The sequence below is a fragment of the Danio rerio genome, chromosome 8 (assembly GCF_052040795.2).
Source record: "Danio rerio strain M-AB ecotype USA chromosome 8, GRCz13ab, whole genome shotgun sequence".
NCBI lineage: Eukaryota > Metazoa > Chordata > Actinopteri > Cypriniformes > Danionidae > Danio > Danio rerio.
In genome coordinates, this window is record NC_141028.1 from 33727704 (window position 1) to 33749760 (window position 22057).

Consider the following 22057-nt stretch of genomic DNA (forward strand, 5'->3'; position numbering starts at 1 on the left):
TCCAATGTTCCACTCTGGTGGAATTATCTTCCCATTCCCACTCGGATTACGGATGCACTGGTGTCCTTTAAAAGATAGCTAAAACCCATCTCTTCCGAGTACTTCTGAACGCCGGTGAATATCCCTCTCTCTAAAGAAAACAAAACTCCGACTCTTGCACTAAATTCTCTGAGCACAAACAAGTTAGTTGGAATAAATAGCACTTCTTGTATGCGTTGCCTCGTCTTGTTGAATCGCTGAATACCTCCTCTATTGTAAGCGCCTTTGGACAAAAGTGTCTGCCTAACGTATGTTTCCGCCCAGTTTCGAACAGGGGACCTTTAGCGTGTAAAGCAAACGTGATAACCACTACACTACGGAAACCAACACGACTGTTTTGTTTCAAGTTTTTATAGCCTTTTTTATAGAGCTGTCTTGAAAGGTCTGCACTGTGGAGGGCCAGCAAACGCACTGGCCACCTGCTCGTGCAAAACACAAAGCTAAAAGAAATCAGATTCTACGCAATTTTGCGACACCACAATGGCAGGTAAACACTGAGTTGAATTCAAACTTCTAGCCTCACACCGCTTTGCACAAAGAATGTTTTCAGTGTATGGCAGTGCTCAACAGAAGCCTGGTTTGACAATTTTCATAAAAGTCGAGGCTATTCCCGCCCAGTTTCGAACTGGGGACCTTTCGCGTGTGAGGCGAACGTGATAACCACTACACTACGGAAACCTACAGTAGTGCCAAAGGCAGATACCCTTTTTGATTGGGTGCCGGTTGACAATCGTTCCTAAGGCGGCAGTTGATGCTAATGTTTTCGCACCAAAAGAAGAGCGCTGTTTCTGCTCGGTTTCGAACCGAGGACCTTTCGCGTGTTAGGCGAACGTGATGACCACTACACTACAGAAACCCCACATGTGCTTTCAGCTGGGAAGAAAGGGCTGCATGGATAGAACAAGGTGTACGCGCTTGTCAATCAAGCGGACAAAGCCTACTCAGCGTGACAAGCTCCCCGCAGGTTTAAGCATACACGCCAAGTGAGAATGTGCATAAAAGCAAATCTGCATGTTTCCCCCCACTTTCTAACAGGAGACCTTCCGCTTGTAAAGCCATCGTGATAACCACAGGAGCCTTCGGTTTGGGTGTGAGCACAGTCTTGTGGTGCCATCGCAGAGAGACTGTAGGCTACTTCCCACAATGTTTTCATCCAATGTTCCACTCTGGTGGAATTATCTTCCCATTCCCACTCGGATTACGGATGCACTGGTATCCTTTAAAAGATAGCTAAAACCCATCTCTTCCGAGTACTCCTGAACGCCGGTGAATATCCCTCTCTCTAAAGAAAACAAAACTCCGACTCTTGCACTAAATTCTCTGAGCACAAACAAGTTAGTTGGAATAAATAGCACTTCTTGTATGCGTTGCCTCGTCTTGTTGAATCGCTGAATACCTCCTCTATTGTAAGCGCCTTTGGACAAAAGTGTCTGCCTAACGTATGTTTCCGCCCAGTTTCGAACAGGGGACCTTTTGCGTGTAAAGCAAACGTGATAACCACTACACTACGGAAACCAACACGACTGTATTGTTTCAAGTTTTTATAGCCTTTTTTATAGAGCTGTCTTGAAAGGTCTGCACTGTGGAGGGCCAGCAAACGCACTGGCCACCTGCTCATGCAAAACACAAAGCTAAAAGAAATCAGATTCTACGCAATTTTGCGACACCACAATGGCAGGTAAACACTGAGTTGAATTCAAACTTCTAGCCTCACACCGCTTTGCACAAAGAATGTTTTCAGTGTATGGCAGTGCTCAACAGAAGCCTGGTTTGACAATTTTCATAAAAGTCGAGGCTGTTCCCGCCCAGTTTCGAACTGGGGACCTTTCGCGTGTGAGGCGAACGTGATAACCACTACACTACGGAAACCTACAGTAGTGCAAAAGGCAGATACCCTTTTTGATTGGGTGCCGGTTGACAATCGTTCCTAAGGCGGCAGTTGATGCTAATGTTTTCGCACCAAAAGAAGAGCGCTGTTTCTGCTCGGTTTCGAACCGAGGACCTTTCGCGTGTTAGGCGAACGTGATGACCACTACACTACAGAAACCCCACATGCGCTTTCAACTGGGAACAAAGGCCTGCATGGATAGGACACGGTGTACGCGCTTGTCAATCAAGCGGACAAAGCCTACTCAGCGTGACAAGCTCCCCGCAGGTTTAAGCATACACGCCAAGTGAGAATGTGCATAAAAGCAAATCTGCATGTTTCCCCCCACTTTCTAACAGGAGACCTTCCGCTTGTAAAGCCATCGTGATAACCACAGGAGCCTTCGGTTTGGGTGTGAGCACAGTCTTGTGGTGCCATCGCAGAGAGACTGTAGGCTACTTCCCACAATGTTTTCATCCAATGTTCCACTCTGGTGGAATTATCTTCCCATTCCCACTCGGATTACGGATGCACTGGTGTCCTTTAAAAGATAGCTAAAACCCATCTCTTCCGAGTACTCCTGAACGCCGGTGAATATCCCTCTCTCTAAAGAAAACAAAACTCCGACTCTTGCACTAAATTCTCTGAGCACAAACAAGTTAGTTGGAATAAATAGCACTTCTTGTATGCGTTGCCTCGTCTTGTTGAATCGCTGAATACCTCCTCTATTGTAAGCGCCTTTGGACAAAAGTGTCTGCCTAACGTATGTTTCCGCCCAGTTTCGAACAGGGGACCTTTTGCGTGTAAAGCAAACGTGATAACCACTACACTACGGAAACCAACACGACTGTATTGTTTCACGTTTTTATCGCCTTTTTTATAGAGCTGTCTTGAAAGGTCTGCACTGTGGAGGGCCAGCAAACGCACTGGCCACCTGCTCATGCAAAACACAAAGCTAAAAGAAATCAGATTCTACGCAATTTTGCGACCCCTCAATGGCAGGTAAACACTGAGTTGAATTCAAACTTCTAGCCTCACACCGCTTTGCACAAAGAATGTTTTCAGTGTATGGCAGTGCTCAACAGAAGCCTGGTTTGACAATTTTCATAAAAGTCGAGGCTGTTCCCGCCCAGTTTCGAACTGGGGACCTTTCGCGTGTGAGGCGAACGTGATAACCACTACACTACGGAAACCTACAGTAGTGCAAAAGGCAGATACCCTTTTTGATTGGGTGCCGGTTGACAATCGTTCCTAAGGCGGCAGTTGATGCTAATGTTTTCGCACCAAAAGAGGAGCGCTGTTTCTGCTCGGTTTCGAACCGAGGACCTTTCGCGTGTTAGGCGACCGTGATGACCACTACACTACAGAAACCCCACATGCGCTTTCAACTGGGAACAAAGGCCTGCATGGATAGGACACGGTGTACGCGCTTGTCAATCAAGCGGACAAAGCCTACTCAGCGTGACAAGCTCCCCGCAGGTTTAAGCATACACGCCAAGTGAGAATGTGCATAAAAGCAAATCTGCATGTTTCCCCCCACTTTCTAACAGGAGACCTTCCGCTTGTAAAGCCATCGTGATAACCACAGGAGCCTTCGGTTTGGGTGTGAGCACAGTCTTGTGGTGCCATCGCAGAGAGACTGTAGGCTACTTCCCACAATGTTTTCATCCAATGTTCCACTCTGGTGGAATTATCTTCCCATTCCCATTCGGATTACGGATGCACTGGTGTCCTTTAAAAGATAGCTAAAACCCATCTCTTCCGAGTACTCCTGAACGCCGGTGAATATCCCTCTCTCTAAAGAAAACAAAACTCCGACTCTTGCACTAAATTCTCTGAGCACAAACAAGTTAGTTGGAATAAATAGCACTTCTTGTATGCGTTGCCTCGTCTTGTTGAATCGCTGAATACCTCCTCTATTGTAAGCGCCTTTGGACAAAAGTGTCTGCCTAACGTATGTTTCCGCCCAGTTTCGAACAGGGGACCTTTTGCGTGTAAAGCAAACGTGATAACCACTACACTACGGAAACCAACACGACTGTATTGTTTCACGTTTTTATAGCCTTTTTTATAGAGCTGTCTTGAAAGGTCTGCACTGTGGAGGGCCAGCAAACGCACTGGCCACCTGCTCATACAAAACACAAAGCTAAAAGAAATCAGACTCTACGCAATTTTGCGACCCCTCAATGGCAGGTAAACACTGAGTTGAATTCAAACTTCTAGCCTCACACCGCTTTGCACAAAGAATGTTTTCAGTGTATGGCAGTGCACTGCACTCTTGCACTAAATTCTCTGAGCACAAACAAGTTAGTTGGAATAAATAGCACTTCTTGTATGCGTTGCCTCGTCTTGTTGAATCGCTGAATACCTCCTCTATTGTAAGCGCCGTTGGACAAAAGTGTCTGCCTAACGTATGTTTCCGCCCAGTTTCGAACAGGGGACCTTTTGCGTGTAAAGCAAACGTGATAACCACTACACTACGGAAACCAAAACGACTGTATTGTTTCAAGTTTTTATAGTCTTTTTTATAGAGCTGTCTTGAAAGGTCTGCACTGTGGAGGGCCAGCAAACGCACTGGCCACCTGCTCATGCAAAACACAAAGCTAAAAGAAATCAGATTCTACGCAATTTTGCGACACCACAATGGCAGGTAAACACGGAGTTGAATTCAAACTTCTAGCCTCACACCGCTTTGCACAAAGAATGTTTTCAGTGTATGGCAGTGCTCAACAGAAGCCTGGTTTGACAATTTTCATAAAAGTCAAGGCTGTTCCCGCCCAGTTTCGAACTGGGGACCTTTCGCGTGTGAGGCGAACGTGATAACCACTACACTACGGAAACCTACAGTAGTGCAAAAGGCAGATACCCTTTTTGATTGGGTGCCGGTTGACAATCGTTCCTAAGGCGGCAGTTGATGCTAATGTTTTCGCACCAAAAGAGGAGCGCTGTTTCTGCTCGGTTTCGAACCGAGGACCTTTCGCGTGTTAGGCGAACGTGATGACCACTACACTACAGAAACCCCACATGTGCTTTCAGCTGGGAAGAAAGGGCTGCATGGATAGAACAAGGTGTACGCGCTTGTCAATCAAGCGGACAAAGCCTACTCAGCGTGACAAGCTCCCCGCAGGTTTAAGCATACACGCCAAGTGAGAATGTGCATAAAAGCAAATCTGCATGTTTCCCCCCACTTTCTAACAGGAGACCTTCCGCTTGTAAAGCCATCGTGATAACCACAGGAGCCTTCGGTTTGGGTGTGAGCACAGTCTTGTGGTGCCATCGCAGAGAGACTGTAGGCTACTTCCCACAATGTTTTCATCCAATGTTCCACTCTGGTGGAATTATCTTCCCATTCCCACTCGGATTACGGATGCACTGGTATCCTTTAAAAGATAGCTAAAACCCATCTCTTCCGAGTACTCCTGAACGCCGGTGAATATCCCTCTCTCTAAAGAAAACAAAACTCCGACTCTTGCACTAAATTCTCTGAGCACAAACAAGTTAGTTGGAATAAATAGCACTTCTTGTATGCGTTGCCTCGTCTTGTTGAATCGCTGAATACCTCCTCTATTGTAAGCGCCTTTGGACAAAAGTGTCTGCCTAACGTATGTTTCCGCCCAGTTTCGAACAGGGGACCTTTTGCGTGTAAAGCAAACGTGATAACCACTACACTACGGAAACCAACACGATTGTATTGTTTCAAGTTTTTATAGCCTTTTTTATAGAGCTGTCTTGAAAGGTCTGCACTGTGGAGGGCCAGCAAACGCACTGGCCACCTGCTCATGCAAAACACAAAGCTAAAAGAAATCAGATTCTACGCAATTTTGCGACACCACAATGGCAGGTAAACACTGAGTTGAATTCAAACTTCTAGCCTCACACCGCTTTGCACAAAGAATGTTTTCAGTGTATGGCAGTGCTCAACAGAAGCCTGGTTTGACAATTTTCATAAAAGTCGAGGCTGTTCCCGCCCAGTTTCGAACTGGGGACCTTTCGCGTGTGAGGCGAACGTGATAACCACTACACTACGGAAACCTACAGTAGTGCAAAAGGCAGATACCCTTTTTGATTGGGTGCCGGTTGACAATCGTTCCTAAGGCGGCAGTTGATGCTAATGTTTTCGCACCAAAAGAAGAGCGCTGTTTCTGCTCGGTTTCGAACCGAGGACCTTTCGCGTGTTAGGCGACCGTGATGACCACTACACTACAGAAACCCCACATGCGCTTTCAACTGGGAACAAAGGCCTGCATGGATAGGACACGGTGTACGCGCTTGTCAATCAAGCGGACAAAGCCTACTCAGCGTGACAAGCTCCCCGCAGGTTTAAGCATACACGCCAAGTGAGAATGTGCATAAAAGCAAATCTGCATGTTTCCCCCCACTTTCTAACAGGAGACCTTCCGCTTGTAAAGCCATCGTGATAACCACAGGAGCCTTCGGTTTGGGTGTGAGCACAGTCTTGTGGTGCCATCGCAGAGAGACTGTAGGCTACTTCCCACAATGTTTTCATCCAATGTTCCACTCTGGTGGAATTATCTTCCCATTCCCACTCGGATTACGGATGCACTGGTGTCCTTTAAAAGATAGCTAAAACCCATCTCTTCCGAGTACTCCTGAACGCCGGTGAATATCCCTCTCTCTAAAGAAAACAAAACTCCGACTCTTGCACTAAATTCTCTGAGCACAAACAAGTTAGTTGGAATAAATAGCACTTCTTGTATGCGTTGCCTCGTCTTGTTGAATCGCTGAATACCTCCTCTATTGTAAGCGCCTTTGGACAAAAGTGTCTGCCTAACGTATGTTTCCGCCCAGTTTCGAACAGGGGACCTTTTGCGTGTAAAGCAAACGTGATAACCACTACACTACGGAAACCAACACGACTGTATTGTTTCACGTTTTTATCGCCTTTTTTATAGAGCTGTCTTGAAAGGTCTGCACTGTGGAGGGCCAGCAAACGCACTGGCCACCTGCTCATGCAAAACACAAAGCTAAAAGAAATCAGATTCTACGCAATTTTGCGACCCCTCAATGGCAGGTAAACACTGAGTTGAATTCAAACTTCTAGCCTCACACCGCTTTGCACAAAGAATGTTTTCAGTGTATGGCAGTGCACTGCACTCTTGCACTAAATTCTCTGAGCACAAACAAGTTAGTTGGAATAAATAGCACTTCTTGTATGCGTTGCCTCGTCTTGTTGAATCGCTGAATACCTCCTCTATTGTAAGCGCCTTTGGACAAAAGTGTCTGCCTAACGTATGTTTCCGCCCAGTTCCGAACAGGGGACCTTTTGCGTGTAAAGCAAACGTGATAACCACTACACTACGGAAACCAACACGACTGTATTGTTTCAAGTTTTTATAGTCTTTTTTATAGAGCTGTCTTGAAAGGTCTGCACTGTGGAGGGCCAGCAAACGCACTGGCCACCTGCTCGTGCAAAACACAAAGCTAAAAGAAATCAGATTCTACGCAATTTTGCGACACCACAATGGCAGGTAAACACTGAGTTGAATTCAAACTTCTAGCCTCACACCGCTTTGCACAAAGAATGTTTTCAGTGTATGGCAGTGCTCAACAGAAGCCTGGTTTGACAATTTTCATAAAAGTTGAGGCTATTCCCGCCCAGTTTCGAACTGGGAACCTTTCGCGTGTGAGGCGAACGTGATAACCACTACACTACGGAAACCTACAGTAGTGCCAAAGGCAGATACCCTTTTTGATTGGGTGCCGGTTGACAATCGTTCCTAAGGCGGCAGTTGATGCTAATGTTTTCGCACCAAAAGAAGAGCGCTGTTTCTGCTCGGTTTCGAACCGAGGACCTTTCGCGTGTTAGGCGAACGTGATGACCACTACACTACAGAAACCCCACATGTGCTTTCAGCTGGGAAGAAAGGGCTGCATGGATAGAACAAGGTGTACGCGCTTGTCAATCAAGCGGACAAAGCCTACTCAGCGTGACAAGCTCCCCGCAGGTTTAAGCATACACGCCAAGTGAGAATGTGCATAAAAGCAAATCTGCATGTTTCCCCCCACTTTCTAACAGGAGACCTTCCGCTTGTAAAGCCATCGTGATAACCACAGGAGCCTTCGGTTTGGGTGTGAGCACAGTCTTGTGGTGCCATCGCAGAGAGACTGTAGGCTACTTCCCACAATGTTTTCATCCAATGTTCCACTCTGGTGGAATTATCTTCCCATTCCCACTCGGATTACGGATGCACTGGTATCCTTTAAAAGATAGCTAAAACCCATCTCTTCCGAGTACTCCTGAACGCCGGTGAATATCCCTCTCTCTAAAGAAAACAAAACTCCGACTCTTGCACTAAATTCTCTGAGCACAAACAAGTTAGTTGGAATAAATAGCACTTCTTGTATGCGTTGCCTCGTCTTGTTGAATCGCTGAATACCTCCTCTATTGTAAGCGCCTTTGGACAAAAGTGTCTGCCTAACGTATGTTTCCGCCCAGTTTCGAACAGGGGACCTTCTGCGTGTAAAGCAAACGTGATAATCACTACACTACGGAAACCTACACTACTGTATTGTTTCAAGATTTTATAGTCTTTTTTATTGAGCTGTCTTGAAAGGTCTGCACTGTGGAGGGCCAGCAAACGCACTGGCCACCTGCTCATGCAAAACACAAAGCTAAAAGAAATCAGATTCTACGCAATTTTGCGACACCACAATGGCAGGTAAACACTGAGTTGAATTCAAACTTCTAGCCTCACACCGCTTTGCACAAAGAATGTTTTCAGTGTATGGCAGTGCTCAACAGAAGCCTGGTTTGACAATTTTCATAAAAGTCAAGGCTGTTCCCGCCCAGTTTTTAACTGGGGACCTTTCGCGTGTGAGGCGAACGTGATAACCTCTACACTACGCAAACCTACAGTAGTGCAAAAGGCAGATACCCTTTTTGATTGGGTGCCGGTTGACAATCGTTCCTAAGGCGGCAGTTGATGCTATTGTTTTCGCACCAAAAGAAGAGCGCTGTTTCTGCTCGGTTTCGAACCGAGGACCTTTCGCGTGTTAGGCGAACGTGATGACCACTACACTACAGAAACCCCACATGCGCTTTCAGCTGGAAAGAAAGGCCTGCATGGATAGAACAAGGTGTACGCGCTTGTCAATCAAGCGGACAAAGTCTACTCAGCGTGACAAGCTCCCCGCAGGTTTAAGCATACACGCCAAGTGAGAATGTGCATAAAAGCAAATCTGCATGTTTCCCCCCACTTTCTAACAGGAGACCTTCCGCTTGTAAAGCCATCGTGATAACCACAGGAGCCTTCGGTTTGGGTGTGAGCACAGTCTTGTGGTGCCATCGCAGAGAGACTGTAGGCTACTTCCCACAATGTTTTCATCCAATGTTCCACTCTGGTGGAATTATCTTCCCATTCCCACTCGGATTACGGATGCACTGGTGTCCTTTAAAAGATAGCTAAAACCCATCTCTTCCGAGTACTTCTGAACGCCGGTGAATATCCCTCTCTCTAAAGAAAACAAAACTCCGACTCTTGCACTAAATTCTCTGAGCACAAACAAGTTAGTTGGAATAAATAGCACTTCTTGTATGCGTTGCCTCGTCTTGTTGAATCGCTGAATACCTCCTCTATTGTAAGCGCCTTTGGACAAAAGTGTCTGCCTAACGTATGTTTCCGCCCAGTTTCGAACAGGGGACCTTTAGCGTGTAAAGCAAACGTGATAACCACTACACTACGGAAACCAACACGACTGTTTTGTTTCAAGTTTTTATAGCCTTTTTTATAGAGCTGTCTTGAAAGGTCTGCACTGTGGAGGGCCAGCAAACGCACTGGCCACCTGCTCGTGCAAAACACAAAGCTAAAAGAAATCAGATTCTACGCAATTTTGCGACACCACAATGGCAGGTAAACACTGAGTTGAATTCAAACTTCTAGCCTCACACCGCTTTGCACAAAGAATGTTTTCAGTGTATGGCAGTGCTCAACAGAAGCCTGGTTTGACAATTTTCATAAAAGTCGAGGCTATTCCCGCCCAGTTTCGAACTGGGGACCTTTCGCGTGTGAGGCGAACGTGATAACCACTACACTACGGAAACCTACAGTAGTGCCAAAGGCAGATACCCTTTTTGATTGGGTGCCGGTTGACAATCGTTCCTAAGGCGGCAGTTGATGCTAATGTTTTCGCACCAAAAGAAGAGCGCTGTTTCTGCTCGGTTTCGAACCGAGGACCTTTCGCGTGTTAGGCGAACGTGATGACCACTACACTACAGAAACCCCACATGTGCTTTCAGCTGGGAAGAAAGGGCTGCATGGATAGAACAAGGTGTACGCGCTTGTCAATCAAGCGGACAAAGCCTACTCAGCGTGACAAGCTCCCCGCAGGTTTAAGCATACACGCCAAGTGAGAATGTGCATAAAAGCAAATCTGCATGTTTCCCCCCACTTTCTAACAGGAGACCTTCCGCTTGTAAAGCCATCGTGATAACCACAGGAGCCTTCGGTTTGGGTGTGAGCACAGTCTTGTGGTGCCATCGCAGAGAGACTGTAGGCTACTTCCCACAATGTTTTCATCCAATGTTCCACTCTGGTGGAATTATCTTCCCATTCCCACTCGGATTACGGATGCACTGGTATCCTTTAAAAGATAGCTAAAACCCATCTCTTCCGAGTACTCCTGAACGCCGGTGAATATCCCTCTCTCTAAAGAAAACAAAACTCCGACTCTTGCACTAAATTCTCTGAGCACAAACAAGTTAGTTGGAATAAATAGCACTTCTTGTATGCGTTGCCTCGTCTTGTTGAATCGCTGAATACCTCCTCTATTGTAAGCGCCTTTGGACAAAAGTGTCTGCCTAACGTATGTTTCCGCCCAGTTTCGAACAGGGGACCTTTTGCGTGTAAAGCAAACGTGATAACCACTACACTACGGAAACCAACACGACTGTATTGTTTCAAGTTTTTATAGCCTTTTTTATAGAGCTGTCTTGAAAGGTCTGCACTGTGGAGGGCCAGCAAACGCACTGGCCACCTGCTCATGCAAAACACAAAGCTAAAAGAAATCAGATTCTACGCAATTTTGCGACACCACAATGGCAGGTAAACACTGAGTTGAATTCAAACTTCTAGCCTCACACCGCTTTGCACAAAGAATGTTTTCAGTGTATGGCAGTGCTCAACAGAAGCCTGGTTTGACAATTTTCATAAAAGTCGAGGCTGTTCCCGCCCAGTTTCGAACTGGGGACCTTTCGCGTGTGAGGCGAACGTGATAACCACTACACTACGGAAACCTACAGTAGTGCAAAAGGCAGATACCCTTTTTGATTGGGTGCCGGTTGACAATCGTTCCTAAGGCGGCAGTTGATGCTAATGTTTTCGCACCAAAAGAAGAGCGCTGTTTCTGCTCGGTTTCGAACCGAGGACCTTTCGCGTGTTAGGCGAACGTGATGACCACTACACTACAGAAACCCCACATGCGCTTTCAACTGGGAACAAAGGCCTGCATGGATAGGACACGGTGTACGCGCTTGTCAATCAAGCGGACAAAGCCTACTCAGCGTGACAAGCTCCCCGCAGGTTTAAGCATACACGCCAAGTGAGAATGTGCATAAAAGCAAATCTGCATGTTTCCCCCCACTTTCTAACAGGAGACCTTCCGCTTGTAAAGCCATCGTGATAACCACAGGAGCCTTCGGTTTGGGTGTGAGCACAGTCTTGTGGTGCCATCGCAGAGAGACTGTAGGCTACTTCCCACAATGTTTTCATCCAATGTTCCACTCTGGTGGAATTATCTTCCCATTCCCACTCGGATTACGGATGCACTGGTGTCCTTTAAAAGATAGCTAAAACCCATCTCTTCCGAGTACTCCTGAACGCCGGTGAATATCCCTCTCTCTAAAGAAAACAAAACTCCGACTCTTGCACTAAATTCTCTGAGCACAAACAAGTTAGTTGGAATAAATAGCACTTCTTGTATGCGTTGCCTCGTCTTGTTGAATCGCTGAATACCTCCTCTATTGTAAGCGCCTTTGGACAAAAGTGTCTGCCTAACGTATGTTTCCGCCCAGTTTCGAACAGGGGACCTTTTGCGTGTAAAGCAAACGTGATAACCACTACACTACGGAAACCAACACGACTGTATTGTTTCACGTTTTTATCGCCTTTTTTATAGAGCTGTCTTGAAAGGTCTGCACTGTGGAGGGCCAGCAAACGCACTGGCCACCTGCTCATGCAAAACACAAAGCTAAAAGAAATCAGATTCTACGCAATTTTGCGACCCCTCAATGGCAGGTAAACACTGAGTTGAATTCAAACTTCTAGCCTCACACCGCTTTGCACAAAGAATGTTTTCAGTGTATGGCAGTGCTCAACAGAAGCCTGGTTTGACAATTTTCATAAAAGTCGAGGCTGTTCCCGCCCAGTTTCGAACTGGGGACCTTTCGCGTGTGAGGCGAACGTGATAACCACTACACTACGGAAACCTACAGTAGTGCAAAAGGCAGATACCCTTTTTGATTGGGTGCCGGTTGACAATCGTTCCTAAGGCGGCAGTTGATGCTAATGTTTTCGCACCAAAAGAGGAGCGCTGTTTCTGCTCGGTTTCGAACCGAGGACCTTTCGCGTGTTAGGCGACCGTGATGACCACTACACTACAGAAACCCCACATGCGCTTTCAACTGGGAACAAAGGCCTGCATGGATAGGACACGGTGTACGCGCTTGTCAATCAAGCGGACAAAGCCTACTCAGCGTGACAAGCTCCCCGCAGGTTTAAGCATACACGCCAAGTGAGAATGTGCATAAAAGCAAATCTGCATGTTTCCCCCCACTTTCTAACAGGAGACCTTCCGCTTGTAAAGCCATCGTGATAACCACAGGAGCCTTCGGTTTGGGTGTGAGCACAGTCTTGTGGTGCCATCGCAGAGAGACTGTAGGCTACTTCCCACAATGTTTTCATCCAATGTTCCACTCTGGTGGAATTATCTTCCCATTCCCATTCGGATTACGGATGCACTGGTGTCCTTTAAAAGATAGCTAAAACCCATCTCTTCCGAGTACTCCTGAACGCCGGTGAATATCCCTCTCTCTAAAGAAAACAAAACTCCGACTCTTGCACTAAATTCTCTGAGCACAAACAAGTTAGTTGGAATAAATAGCACTTCTTGTATGCGTTGCCTCGTCTTGTTGAATCGCTGAATACCTCCTCTATTGTAAGCGCCTTTGGACAAAAGTGTCTGCCTAACGTATGTTTCCGCCCAGTTTCGAACAGGGGACCTTTTGCGTGTAAAGCAAACGTGATAACCACTACACTACGGAAACCAACACGACTGTATTGTTTCACGTTTTTATAGCCTTTTTTATAGAGCTGTCTTGAAAGGTCTGCACTGTGGAGGGCCAGCAAACGCACTGGCCACCTGCTCATACAAAACACAAAGCTAAAAGAAATCAGACTCTACGCAATTTTGCGACCCCTCAATGGCAGGTAAACACTGAGTTGAATTCAAACTTCTAGCCTCACACCGCTTTGCACAAAGAATGTTTTCAGTGTATGGCAGTGCACTGCACTCTTGCACTAAATTCTCTGAGCACAAACAAGTTAGTTGGAATAAATAGCACTTCTTGTATGCGTTGCCTCGTCTTGTTGAATCGCTGAATACCTCCTCTATTGTAAGCGCCGTTGGACAAAAGTGTCTGCCTAACGTATGTTTCCGCCCAGTTTCGAACAGGGGACCTTTTGCGTGTAAAGCAAACGTGATAACCACTACACTACGGAAACCAAAACGACTGTATTGTTTCAAGTTTTTATAGTCTTTTTTATAGAGCTGTCTTGAAAGGTCTGCACTGTGGAGGGCCAGCAAACGCACTGGCCACCTGCTCATGCAAAACACAAAGCTAAAAGAAATCAGATTCTACGCAATTTTGCGACACCACAATGGCAGGTAAACACGGAGTTGAATTCAAACTTCTAGCCTCACACCGCTTTGCACAAAGAATGTTTTCAGTGTATGGCAGTGCTCAACAGAAGCCTGGTTTGACAATTTTCATAAAAGTCAAGGCTGTTCCCGCCCAGTTTCGAACTGGGGACCTTTCGCGTGTGAGGCGAACGTGATAACCACTACACTACGGAAACCTACAGTAGTGCAAAAGGCAGATACCCTTTTTGATTGGGTGCCGGTTGACAATCGTTCCTAAGGCGGCAGTTGATGCTATTGTTTTCGCACCAAAAAAAAGCGCTGTTTCTGCTCGGTTTCGAACCGAGGACCTTTCGCGTGTTAGGCGAACGTGATGACCACTACACTACAGAAACCCCACATGCGCTTTCAGCTGGAAAGAAAGGCCTGGATGGATAGAACAAGGTGTACGCTCTTGTCAATCAAGCGGACAAAGCCTACTCAGCGTGACAAGCTCCCCGCAGGTTTAAGCATACACGCCAAGTGAGAATGTGCATAAAAGCAAATCTGCATGTTTCCCCCCACTTTCTAACAGGAGACCTTCCACTTGTAAAGCCATCGTGATAACCACAGGAGCCTTCGGTTTGGGTGTGAGCACAGTCTTGTGGTGCCATCGCAGAGAGACTGTAGGCTACTTCCCACAATGTTTTCATCCAATGTTCCACTCTGGTGGAATTATCTTCCCATTCCCACTCGGATTACGGATGCACTGGTATCCTTTAAAAGATAGCTAAAACCCATCTCTTCCGAGTACTCCTGAACGCCGGTGAATATCCCTCTCTCTAAAGAAAACAAAACTCCGACTCTTGCACTAAATTCTCTGAGCACAAACAAGTTAGTTGGAATAAATAGCACTTCTTGTATGCGTTGCCTCGTCTTGTTGAATCGCTGAATACCTCCTCTATTGTAAGCGCCTTTGGACAAAAGTGTCTGCCTATCGTATGTTTCCGCCCAGTTTCGAAAAGGGGACCTTTTGCGTGTAAAGCAAACGTGATAACCACTACACTACGGAAACCAACACGACTGTATTGTTTCAAGTTTTTATAGCCTTTTTTATAGAGCTGTCTTGAAAGGTCTGCACTGTGGAGGGCCAGCAAACGCACTGGCCACCTGCTCATGCAAAACACAAAGCTAAAAGAAATCAGATTCTACGCAATTTTGCGACACCACAATGGCAGGTAAACACTGAGTTGAATTCAAACTTCTAGCCTCACACCGCTTTGCACAAAGAATGTTTTCAGTGTATGGCAGTGCTCAACAGAAGCCTGGTTTGACAATTTTCATAAAAGTCGAGGCTGTTCCCGCCCAGTTTCGAACTGGGGACCTTTCGCGTGTGAGGCGAACGTGATAACCACTACACTACGGAAACCTACAGTAGTGCAAAAGGCAGATACCCTTTTTGATTGGGTGCCGGTTGACAATCGTTCCTAAGGCGGCAGTTGATGCTAATGTTTTCGCACCAAAAGAAGAGCGCTGTTTCTGCTCGGTTTCGAACCGAGGACCTTTCGCGTGTTAGGCGACCATGATGACCACTACACTACAGAAACCCCACATGCGCTTTCAACTGGGAACAAAGGCCTGCATGGATAGGACACGGTGTACGCGCTTGTCAATCAAGCGGACAAAGCCTACTCAGCGTGACAAGCTCCCCGCAGGTTTAAGCATACACGCCAAGTGAGAATGTGCATAAAAGCAAATCTGCATGTTTCCCCCCACTTTCTAACAGGAGACCTTCCGCTTGTAAAGCCATCGTGATAACCACAGGAGCCTTCGGTTTGGGTGTGAGCACAGTCTTGTGGTGCCATCGCAGAGAGACTGTAGGCTACTTCCCACAATGTTTTCATCCAATGTTCCACTCTGGTGGAATTATCTTCCCATTCCCATTCGGATTACGGATGCACTGGTGTCCTTTAAAAGATAGCTAAAACCCATCTCTTCCGAGTACTCCTGAACGCCGGTGAATATCCCTCTCTCTAAAGAAAACAAAACTCCGACTCTTGCACTAAATTCTCTGAGCACAAACAAGTTAGTTGGAATAAATAGCACTTCTTGTATGCGTTGCCTCGTCTTGTTGAATCGCTGAATACCTCCTCTATTGTAAGCGCCTTTGGACAAAAGTGTCTGCCTAACGTATGTTTCCGCCCAGTTTCGAACAGGGGACCTTTTGCGTGTAAAGCAAACGTGATAACCACTACACTACGGAAACCAACACGACTGTATTGTTTCACGTTTTTATAGCCTTTTTTATAGAGCTGTCTTGAAAGGTCTGCACTGTGGAGGGCCAGCAAACGCACTGGCCACCTGCTCATGCAAAACACAAAGCTAAAAGAAATCAGACTCTACGCAATTTTGCGACCCCTCAATGGCAGGTAAACACTGAGTTGAATTCAAACTTCTAGCCTCACACCGCTTTGCACAAAGAATGTTTTCAGTGTATGGCAGTGCACTGCACTCTTGCACTAAATTCTCTGAGCACAAACAAGTTAGTTGGAATAAATAGCACTTCTTGTATGCGTTGCCTCGTCTTGTTGAATCGCTGAATACCTCCTCTATTGTAAGCGCCGTTGGACAAAAGTGTCTGCCTAACGTATGTTTCCGCCCAGTTTCGAACAGGGGACCTTTTGCGTGTAAAGCAAACGTGATAACCACTACACTACGGAAACCAAAACGACTGTATTGTTTCAAGTTTTTATAGTCTTTTTTATAGAGCTGTCTTGAAAGGTCTGCACTGTGGAGGGCCAGCAAACGCACTGGCCACCTGCTCATGCAAAACACAAAGCTAAAAGAAATCAGATTCTACGCAATTTTGCGACACCACAATGGCAGGTAAACACGGAGTTGAATTCAAACTTCTAGCCTCACACCGCTTTGCACAAAGAATGTTTTCAGTGTATGGCAGTGCTCAACAGAAGCCTGGTTTGACAATTTTCATAAAAGTCAAGGCTGTTCCCGCCCAGTTTCGAACTGGGGACCTTTCGCGTGTGAGGCGAACGTGATAACCACTACACTACGGAAACCTACAGTAGTGCAAAAGGCAGATACCCTTTTTGATTGGGTGCCGGTTGACAATCGTTCCTAAGGCGGCAGTTGATGCTATTGTTTTCGCACCAAAAAAAGAGCGCTGTTTCTGCTCGGTTTCGAACCGAGGACCTTTCGCGTGTTAGGCGAACGTGATGACCACTACACTACAGAAACCCCACATGCGCTTTCAGCTGGAAAGAAAGGCCTGGATGGATAGAACAAGGTGTACGCGCTTGTCAATCAAGCGGACAAAGCCTACTCAGCGTGACAAGCTCCCCGCAGGTTTAAGCATACACGCCAAGTGAGAATGTGCATAAAAGCAAATCTGCATGTTTCCCCCCACTTTCTAACAGGAGACCTTCCTCTTGTAAAGCCATCGTGATAACCACAGGAGCCTTCGGTTTGGGTGTGAGCACTAGAGATGCGCGGATGGGCTATTATTTCATCCGCAACCGCATGACAAAATTCATCATCCGTCCGCCATCCATCCGCAGTAACATTTTTGATCAATTTTTAAAACCGCACCCGCCCGCCATCTGCTGATTGGGCTCTTTATTTGAATGGCTTATTCCTTTTTTTATTAAATGAATGTTTCTTTATTGATCATTATAGAATAGAGAATGACTTTAATGTAGACATGCAGTTAATCCAAACGTGCAAGTCATTAATTGACGACGCTTTGAAGTTACGCTAAAGATACGAGGACGTGTCTTTTCACTTGATTCGATTCCTCGGTCCTTCAGTCTTTTCCTTGCGTCTTTCCCTCGTAACGTTATCCCGGTGGGGTGGAAACACGAGGAAAGAAAGCAAGGAAAGGAAACGAGGATGCACAAATAAGAAATGAAAAGCACCCGAGCTCTCAGAATATCAGCAGTGAACTCCGTCTCCAATCGGCGCACAGGGACAAAAATAAATAAATAGCCTAAATTAAACGCACTGTACTATACAACTTTTTTTATTGTAGCCTAATAGAAAACGCATTGACACATCATTTCAACATGCTGCTATTTAGCCTACTACTAAATGCCTATTTCACTTAATTTTTTAGTAAATAGATAGAATAAGTCATTTACATTATAGCCTAATAATGTTTACATTTGTAGTTGTCCATAGCAACCCCAAAAACGTACCTGCTTGCCTTGCACATCTAATTAATGGGCACAGTTTTTCGACTATTTTTTATTTTTTGCTGTGGATGTTATTGAGCTTGTAGAAATCGGAAACAACACAGTTCTGCGACACAGATGATCCTTTATTGATATCTCTATCAGACAATACCTATTTTATATGCCAAAAGAAACAACAGGCAGTAAAAAAATATTAACATAAATATCTTAATGTAGGCATAGGCTATAGTCGCATGCTTTGGCAAACAGTTGAAAATTTTTTAATAAAAACATCATATCGTGCCTAAACCTTGTAGGCTCAGTCACCCCCACAATTAGAAATTAAATTAGAAAAATAGATATGCCATCCCTCTTTGAGCGAACCTGACCAAGCTAAAGTGCATGTATGACAAGTGCCCCAATAACCCATGGACTTAGGATCATCCCCATTCCCCTCAAACTTGAAGCATAACGAAATACTACGCCATTAAATTTGCGACAAAGAAATTCTGGCAAAATAACCTTAGCCTCGGAACGTAAAAGCGAGGCCAACATGTCTAGAATAGAATAGGCTAAACCAATATGAACGTAAAGTTATCAGCTGACCGAACTCAAAAGTTTGTATTGAACATATTTGTAGCCTAAATAACATAGGCTAATTGGTTTAATATGCCTGACCTTAGGTCTAGTTTGATTTTTTCTTGGCACAATGCAGGAATAAAATAGCATCTACAGTGTCAGGATTCAGACGGGAGCGCCTGCATAGCCACTGCGCCCTGCTGCACTGAAGGAGCGCTCGCTCGCAGCACTTGTTGCTGAAATGCATAGAATTCTCTTGGAAAGGTTCTGTAATCGTGGGAATGCCTGTCCTTATTTCTCCCAAAAGGAAAGTAGGTTTTCCTCTGCTGATCCGTCTATACGGAAGTTTGTAGAGGAATACTTCTGTACACTTCATCCAGAATTAATGTATCCGATTCCACCTCCCATTCTGTGAAGTCAGTCGTAGGCTTTTTCGTTGGTGCGCCAGCTATGAATATAAAACAGTACAACCGCCCGCCACCCGCCCGAATTTAATTAAAATATTATTTTTTCGTAACGTCATCCGCCCGATCCGCGGTTTATCCGCGGAGTCCGCGGCTATAACCGCCAACCGCGCATCTCTAGTGAGCACAGTCTTGTGGTGCCATCGCAGAGAGACTGTAGGCTACTTCCCACAATGTTTTCATCCAATGTTCCACTCTGGTGGAATTATCTTCCCATTCCCACTCGGATTACGGATGCACTGGTATCCTTTAAAAGATAGCTAAAACCCATCTCTTCCGAGTACTCCTGAACGCCGGTGAATATCCCTCTCTCTAAAGAAAACAAAACTCCGACTCTTGCACTAAATTCTCTGAGCACAAACAAGTTAGTTGGAATAAATAGCACTTCTTGTATGCGTTGCCTCGTCTTGTTGAATCGCTGAATACCTCCTCTATTGTAAGCGCCTTTGGACAAAAGTGTCTGCCTAACGTATGTTTCCGCCCAGTTTCGAACAGGGGACCTTTTGCGTGTAAAGCAAACGTGATAACCACTACACTACGGAAACCAACACGACTGTATTGTTTCAAGTTTTTATAGCCTTTTTTATAGAGCTGTCTTGAAAGGTCTGCACTGTGGAGGGCCAGCAAACGCACTGGCCACCTGCTCATGCAAAACACAAAGCTAAAAGAAATCAGATTCTACGCAATTTTGCGACACCACAATGGCAGGTAAACACTGAGTTGAATTCAAACTTCTAGCCTCACACCGCTTTGCACAAAGAATGTTTTCAGTGTATGGCAGTGCTCAACAGAAGCCTGGTTTGACAATTTTCATAAAAGTCGAGGCTGTTCCCGCCCAGTTTCGAACTGGGGACCTTTCGCGTGTGAGGCGAACGTGATAACCACTACACTACGGAAACCTACAGTAGTGCAAAAGGCAGATACCCTTTTTGATTGGGTGCCGGTTGACAATCGTTCCTAAGGCGGCAGTTGATGCTAATGTTTTCGCACCAAAAGAAGAGCGCTGTTTCTGCTCGGTTTCGAACCGAGGCCCTTTCGCGTGTTAGGCGAACGTGATGACCACTACACTACAGAAACCCCACATGCGCTTTCAGCTGGGAAGAAAGGCCTGCATGGATAGAACAAGGTGTACGCGCTTGTCAATCAAGCGGACAAAGCCTACTCAGCGTGACAAGCTCCCCGCAGGTTTAAGCATACACGCCAAGTGAGAATGTGCATAAAAGCAAATCTGCATGTTTCCCCCCACTTTCTAACAGGAGACCTTCCGCTTGTAAAGCCATCGTGATAACCACAGGAGCCTTCGGTTTGGGTGTGAGCACAGTCTTGTGGTGCCATCGCAGAGAGACTGTAGGCTACTTCCCACAATGTTTTCATCCAATGTTCCACTCTGGTGGAATTATCTTCCCATTCCCACTCGGATTACGGATGCACTGGTGTCCTTTAAAAGATAGCTAAAACCCATCTCTTCCGAGTACTTCTGAACGCCGGTGAATATCCCTCTCTCTAAAGAAAACAAAACTCCGACTCTTGCACTAAATTCTCTGAGCACAAACAAGTTAGTTGGAATAAATAGCACTTCTTGTATGCGTTGCCTCGTCTTGTTGAATCGCTGAATACCTCCTCTATTGTAAGCGCCTTTGGACAAAAGTGTCTGCCTAACGTATGTTTCCGCCCAGTTTCGAACAGGGGACCTTTAGCGTGTAAAGCAAACGTGATAACCACTACACTACGGAAACCAACACGACTGTATTGTTTCAAGTTTTTATAGCCTTTTTTATAGAGCTGTCTTGAAAGGTCTGCACTGTGGAGGGCCAGCAAACGCACTGGCCACCTGCTCATGCAAAACACAAAGCTAAAAGAAATCAGATTCTACGCAATTTTGCGACACCACAATGGCAGGTAAACACTGAGTTGAATTCAAATTTCTAGCCTCACACCGCTTTGCACAAAGAATGTTTTCAGTGTATGGCAGTGCTCAACAGAAGCCTGGTTTGACAATTTTCATAAAAGTCGAGGCTGTTCCCACCCAGTTTCGAACTGGGGACCTTTCGCGTGTGAGGCGAACGTGATAACCACTACACTACGGAAACCTACAGAAGAGCGGAAGGCAGATACCCTTTTTGATTGGGTGCCGGTTGACAATCGTTCCTAAGGCGGCAGTTGATGCTATTGTTTTCGCACCAAAAGAAGAGCGCTGTTTCTGCTCGGTTTCGAACCGAGGACCTTTCGCATGTTAGGCGAACGTGATGACCACTACACTACAGAAACCCAACATGCGCTTTCGGCTGGGAAGAAAGGGCTGCATGGATAGAACAAGGTGTACGCGCTTGTCAATCAAGCGGACAAAGCCTACTCAGCGTGACAAGCTCCCCGCAGGTTTAAGCATACACGCCAAGTGAGAATGTGCATAAAAGCAAATCTGCATGTTTCCCCCCACTTTCTAACAGGAGACCTTCCGCTTGTAAAGCCATCGTGATAACCACAGGAGCCTTCGGTTTGGGTGTGAGCACAGTCTTGTGGTGCCATCGCAGAGAGACTGTAGGCTACTTCCCACAATGTTTTCATCCAATGTTCCACTCTGGTGGAATTATCTTCCCATTCCCACTCGGATTACGGATGCACTGGTATCCTTTAAAAGATAGCTAAAACCCACCTCTTCCGAGTACTCCTGAACGCCGGTGAATATCCCTCTCTCTAAAGAAAACAAAACTCCGACTCTTGCACTAAATTCTCTGAGCACAAACAAGTTAGTTGGAATAAATAGCACTTCTTGTATGAGTTGCCTCGTCTTGTTGAATCGCTGAATACCTCCTCTATTGTAAGCGCCTTTGGACAAAAGTGTCTGCCTAACGTATGTTTCCGCCCAGTTTCGAACAGGGGACCTTTTGCGTGTAAAGCAAACGTGATAACCACTACACTACGGAAACCAACACGACTGTATTGTTTCAAGTTTTTATAGTCTTTTTTATAGAGCTGTCTTGAAAGGTCTGCACTGTGGAGGGCCAGCAAACGCACTGGCCACCTGCTCATGCAAAACACAAAGCTAAAAGAAATCAGATTCTACGCAA

General features: G+C 45.9%; 1 protein-coding gene, 3 long non-coding RNA genes and 43 other non-coding genes across 51 annotated transcripts in view; all 47 read right to left on the reverse strand.

Annotated features, from left to right (window-relative positions):
- The window catches only part of fbxo4 (F-box protein 4), a 67797-nt gene that overhangs the window by 23226 nt on the left and 22514 nt on the right, over positions 1-22057 (reverse strand). The gene's annotated exons all lie outside the window — the stretch shown is intronic.
- LOC147842674 (uncharacterized) lies at positions 81-3047 on the reverse strand. Its single transcript, XR_015498102.1, has 3 exons — positions 2058-3047; positions 535-1724; positions 81-348 (listed from the first exon to the last, which is right to left on the reverse strand). It is a non-coding gene; the product is annotated as an uncharacterized LOC147842674 (long non-coding RNA).
- trnav-uac (transfer RNA valine (anticodon UAC)) lies at positions 291-363 on the reverse strand. Its single transcript has one exon. It is a non-coding gene; the product is annotated as a tRNA-Val (tRNA).
- trnav-cac (transfer RNA valine (anticodon CAC)) lies at positions 645-717 on the reverse strand. Its single transcript has one exon. It is a non-coding gene; the product is annotated as a tRNA-Val (tRNA).
- trnav-aac (transfer RNA valine (anticodon AAC)) lies at positions 823-895 on the reverse strand. Its single transcript has one exon. It is a non-coding gene; the product is annotated as a tRNA-Val (tRNA).
- Positions 1482-1554, reverse strand: trnav-uac (transfer RNA valine (anticodon UAC)). Its single transcript has one exon. It is a non-coding gene; the product is annotated as a tRNA-Val (tRNA).
- Positions 1836-1908, reverse strand: trnav-cac (transfer RNA valine (anticodon CAC)). Its single transcript has one exon. It is a non-coding gene; the product is annotated as a tRNA-Val (tRNA).
- Positions 2014-2086, reverse strand: trnav-aac (transfer RNA valine (anticodon AAC)). Its single transcript has one exon. It is a non-coding gene; the product is annotated as a tRNA-Val (tRNA).
- trnav-uac (transfer RNA valine (anticodon UAC)) lies at positions 2673-2745 on the reverse strand. The gene has a single exon. It is a non-coding gene; the product is annotated as a tRNA-Val (tRNA).
- On the reverse strand, positions 3027-3099 carry trnav-cac (transfer RNA valine (anticodon CAC)). The gene has a single exon. It is a non-coding gene; the product is annotated as a tRNA-Val (tRNA).
- Positions 3864-3936, reverse strand: trnav-uac (transfer RNA valine (anticodon UAC)). Its single transcript has one exon. It is a non-coding gene; the product is annotated as a tRNA-Val (tRNA).
- Positions 4321-4393, reverse strand: trnav-uac (transfer RNA valine (anticodon UAC)). Its single transcript has one exon. It is a non-coding gene; the product is annotated as a tRNA-Val (tRNA).
- trnav-cac (transfer RNA valine (anticodon CAC)) lies at positions 4675-4747 on the reverse strand. The gene has a single exon. It is a non-coding gene; the product is annotated as a tRNA-Val (tRNA).
- Positions 4853-4925, reverse strand: trnav-aac (transfer RNA valine (anticodon AAC)). The gene has a single exon. It is a non-coding gene; the product is annotated as a tRNA-Val (tRNA).
- trnav-uac (transfer RNA valine (anticodon UAC)) lies at positions 5512-5584 on the reverse strand. Its single transcript has one exon. It is a non-coding gene; the product is annotated as a tRNA-Val (tRNA).
- Positions 5866-5938, reverse strand: trnav-cac (transfer RNA valine (anticodon CAC)). Its single transcript has one exon. It is a non-coding gene; the product is annotated as a tRNA-Val (tRNA).
- trnav-uac (transfer RNA valine (anticodon UAC)) lies at positions 6703-6775 on the reverse strand. Its single transcript has one exon. It is a non-coding gene; the product is annotated as a tRNA-Val (tRNA).
- trnav-uac (transfer RNA valine (anticodon UAC)) lies at positions 7160-7232 on the reverse strand. The gene has a single exon. It is a non-coding gene; the product is annotated as a tRNA-Val (tRNA).
- Positions 7273-11107, reverse strand: LOC147842686 (uncharacterized). Its single transcript, XR_015498103.1, has 3 exons — positions 9293-11107; positions 8102-8612; positions 7273-7421 (listed from the first exon to the last, which is right to left on the reverse strand). It is a non-coding gene; the product is annotated as an uncharacterized LOC147842686 (long non-coding RNA).
- On the reverse strand, positions 7692-7764 carry trnav-aac (transfer RNA valine (anticodon AAC)). The gene has a single exon. It is a non-coding gene; the product is annotated as a tRNA-Val (tRNA).
- Positions 8883-8955, reverse strand: trnav-aac (transfer RNA valine (anticodon AAC)). The gene has a single exon. It is a non-coding gene; the product is annotated as a tRNA-Val (tRNA).
- trnav-uac (transfer RNA valine (anticodon UAC)) lies at positions 9542-9614 on the reverse strand. Its single transcript has one exon. It is a non-coding gene; the product is annotated as a tRNA-Val (tRNA).
- trnav-cac (transfer RNA valine (anticodon CAC)) lies at positions 9896-9968 on the reverse strand. The gene has a single exon. It is a non-coding gene; the product is annotated as a tRNA-Val (tRNA).
- Positions 10074-10146, reverse strand: trnav-aac (transfer RNA valine (anticodon AAC)). Its single transcript has one exon. It is a non-coding gene; the product is annotated as a tRNA-Val (tRNA).
- Positions 10733-10805, reverse strand: trnav-uac (transfer RNA valine (anticodon UAC)). The gene has a single exon. It is a non-coding gene; the product is annotated as a tRNA-Val (tRNA).
- trnav-cac (transfer RNA valine (anticodon CAC)) lies at positions 11087-11159 on the reverse strand. Its single transcript has one exon. It is a non-coding gene; the product is annotated as a tRNA-Val (tRNA).
- Positions 11265-11337, reverse strand: trnav-aac (transfer RNA valine (anticodon AAC)). Its single transcript has one exon. It is a non-coding gene; the product is annotated as a tRNA-Val (tRNA).
- trnav-uac (transfer RNA valine (anticodon UAC)) lies at positions 11924-11996 on the reverse strand. The gene has a single exon. It is a non-coding gene; the product is annotated as a tRNA-Val (tRNA).
- On the reverse strand, positions 12278-12350 carry trnav-cac (transfer RNA valine (anticodon CAC)). Its single transcript has one exon. It is a non-coding gene; the product is annotated as a tRNA-Val (tRNA).
- Positions 13115-13187, reverse strand: trnav-uac (transfer RNA valine (anticodon UAC)). Its single transcript has one exon. It is a non-coding gene; the product is annotated as a tRNA-Val (tRNA).
- Positions 13572-13644, reverse strand: trnav-uac (transfer RNA valine (anticodon UAC)). Its single transcript has one exon. It is a non-coding gene; the product is annotated as a tRNA-Val (tRNA).
- Positions 13685-19836, reverse strand: LOC147842698 (uncharacterized). The gene is made up of 3 exons (XR_015498101.1): positions 19118-19836; positions 14513-17255; positions 13685-13833 (listed from the first exon to the last, which is right to left on the reverse strand). It is a non-coding gene; the product is annotated as an uncharacterized LOC147842698 (long non-coding RNA).
- trnav-cac (transfer RNA valine (anticodon CAC)) lies at positions 13926-13998 on the reverse strand. Its single transcript has one exon. It is a non-coding gene; the product is annotated as a tRNA-Val (tRNA).
- Positions 14103-14175, reverse strand: trnav-aac (transfer RNA valine (anticodon AAC)). Its single transcript has one exon. It is a non-coding gene; the product is annotated as a tRNA-Val (tRNA).
- Positions 14762-14834, reverse strand: trnav-uac (transfer RNA valine (anticodon UAC)). The gene has a single exon. It is a non-coding gene; the product is annotated as a tRNA-Val (tRNA).
- On the reverse strand, positions 15116-15188 carry trnav-cac (transfer RNA valine (anticodon CAC)). The gene has a single exon. It is a non-coding gene; the product is annotated as a tRNA-Val (tRNA).
- Positions 15953-16025, reverse strand: trnav-uac (transfer RNA valine (anticodon UAC)). The gene has a single exon. It is a non-coding gene; the product is annotated as a tRNA-Val (tRNA).
- On the reverse strand, positions 16410-16482 carry trnav-uac (transfer RNA valine (anticodon UAC)). The gene has a single exon. It is a non-coding gene; the product is annotated as a tRNA-Val (tRNA).
- trnav-cac (transfer RNA valine (anticodon CAC)) lies at positions 16764-16836 on the reverse strand. The gene has a single exon. It is a non-coding gene; the product is annotated as a tRNA-Val (tRNA).
- Positions 16942-17014, reverse strand: trnav-aac (transfer RNA valine (anticodon AAC)). The gene has a single exon. It is a non-coding gene; the product is annotated as a tRNA-Val (tRNA).
- trnav-uac (transfer RNA valine (anticodon UAC)) lies at positions 19462-19534 on the reverse strand. Its single transcript has one exon. It is a non-coding gene; the product is annotated as a tRNA-Val (tRNA).
- Positions 19816-19888, reverse strand: trnav-cac (transfer RNA valine (anticodon CAC)). Its single transcript has one exon. It is a non-coding gene; the product is annotated as a tRNA-Val (tRNA).
- On the reverse strand, positions 19994-20066 carry trnav-aac (transfer RNA valine (anticodon AAC)). Its single transcript has one exon. It is a non-coding gene; the product is annotated as a tRNA-Val (tRNA).
- On the reverse strand, positions 20653-20725 carry trnav-uac (transfer RNA valine (anticodon UAC)). Its single transcript has one exon. It is a non-coding gene; the product is annotated as a tRNA-Val (tRNA).
- Positions 21007-21079, reverse strand: trnav-cac (transfer RNA valine (anticodon CAC)). Its single transcript has one exon. It is a non-coding gene; the product is annotated as a tRNA-Val (tRNA).
- Positions 21185-21257, reverse strand: trnav-aac (transfer RNA valine (anticodon AAC)). Its single transcript has one exon. It is a non-coding gene; the product is annotated as a tRNA-Val (tRNA).
- Positions 21844-21916, reverse strand: trnav-uac (transfer RNA valine (anticodon UAC)). The gene has a single exon. It is a non-coding gene; the product is annotated as a tRNA-Val (tRNA).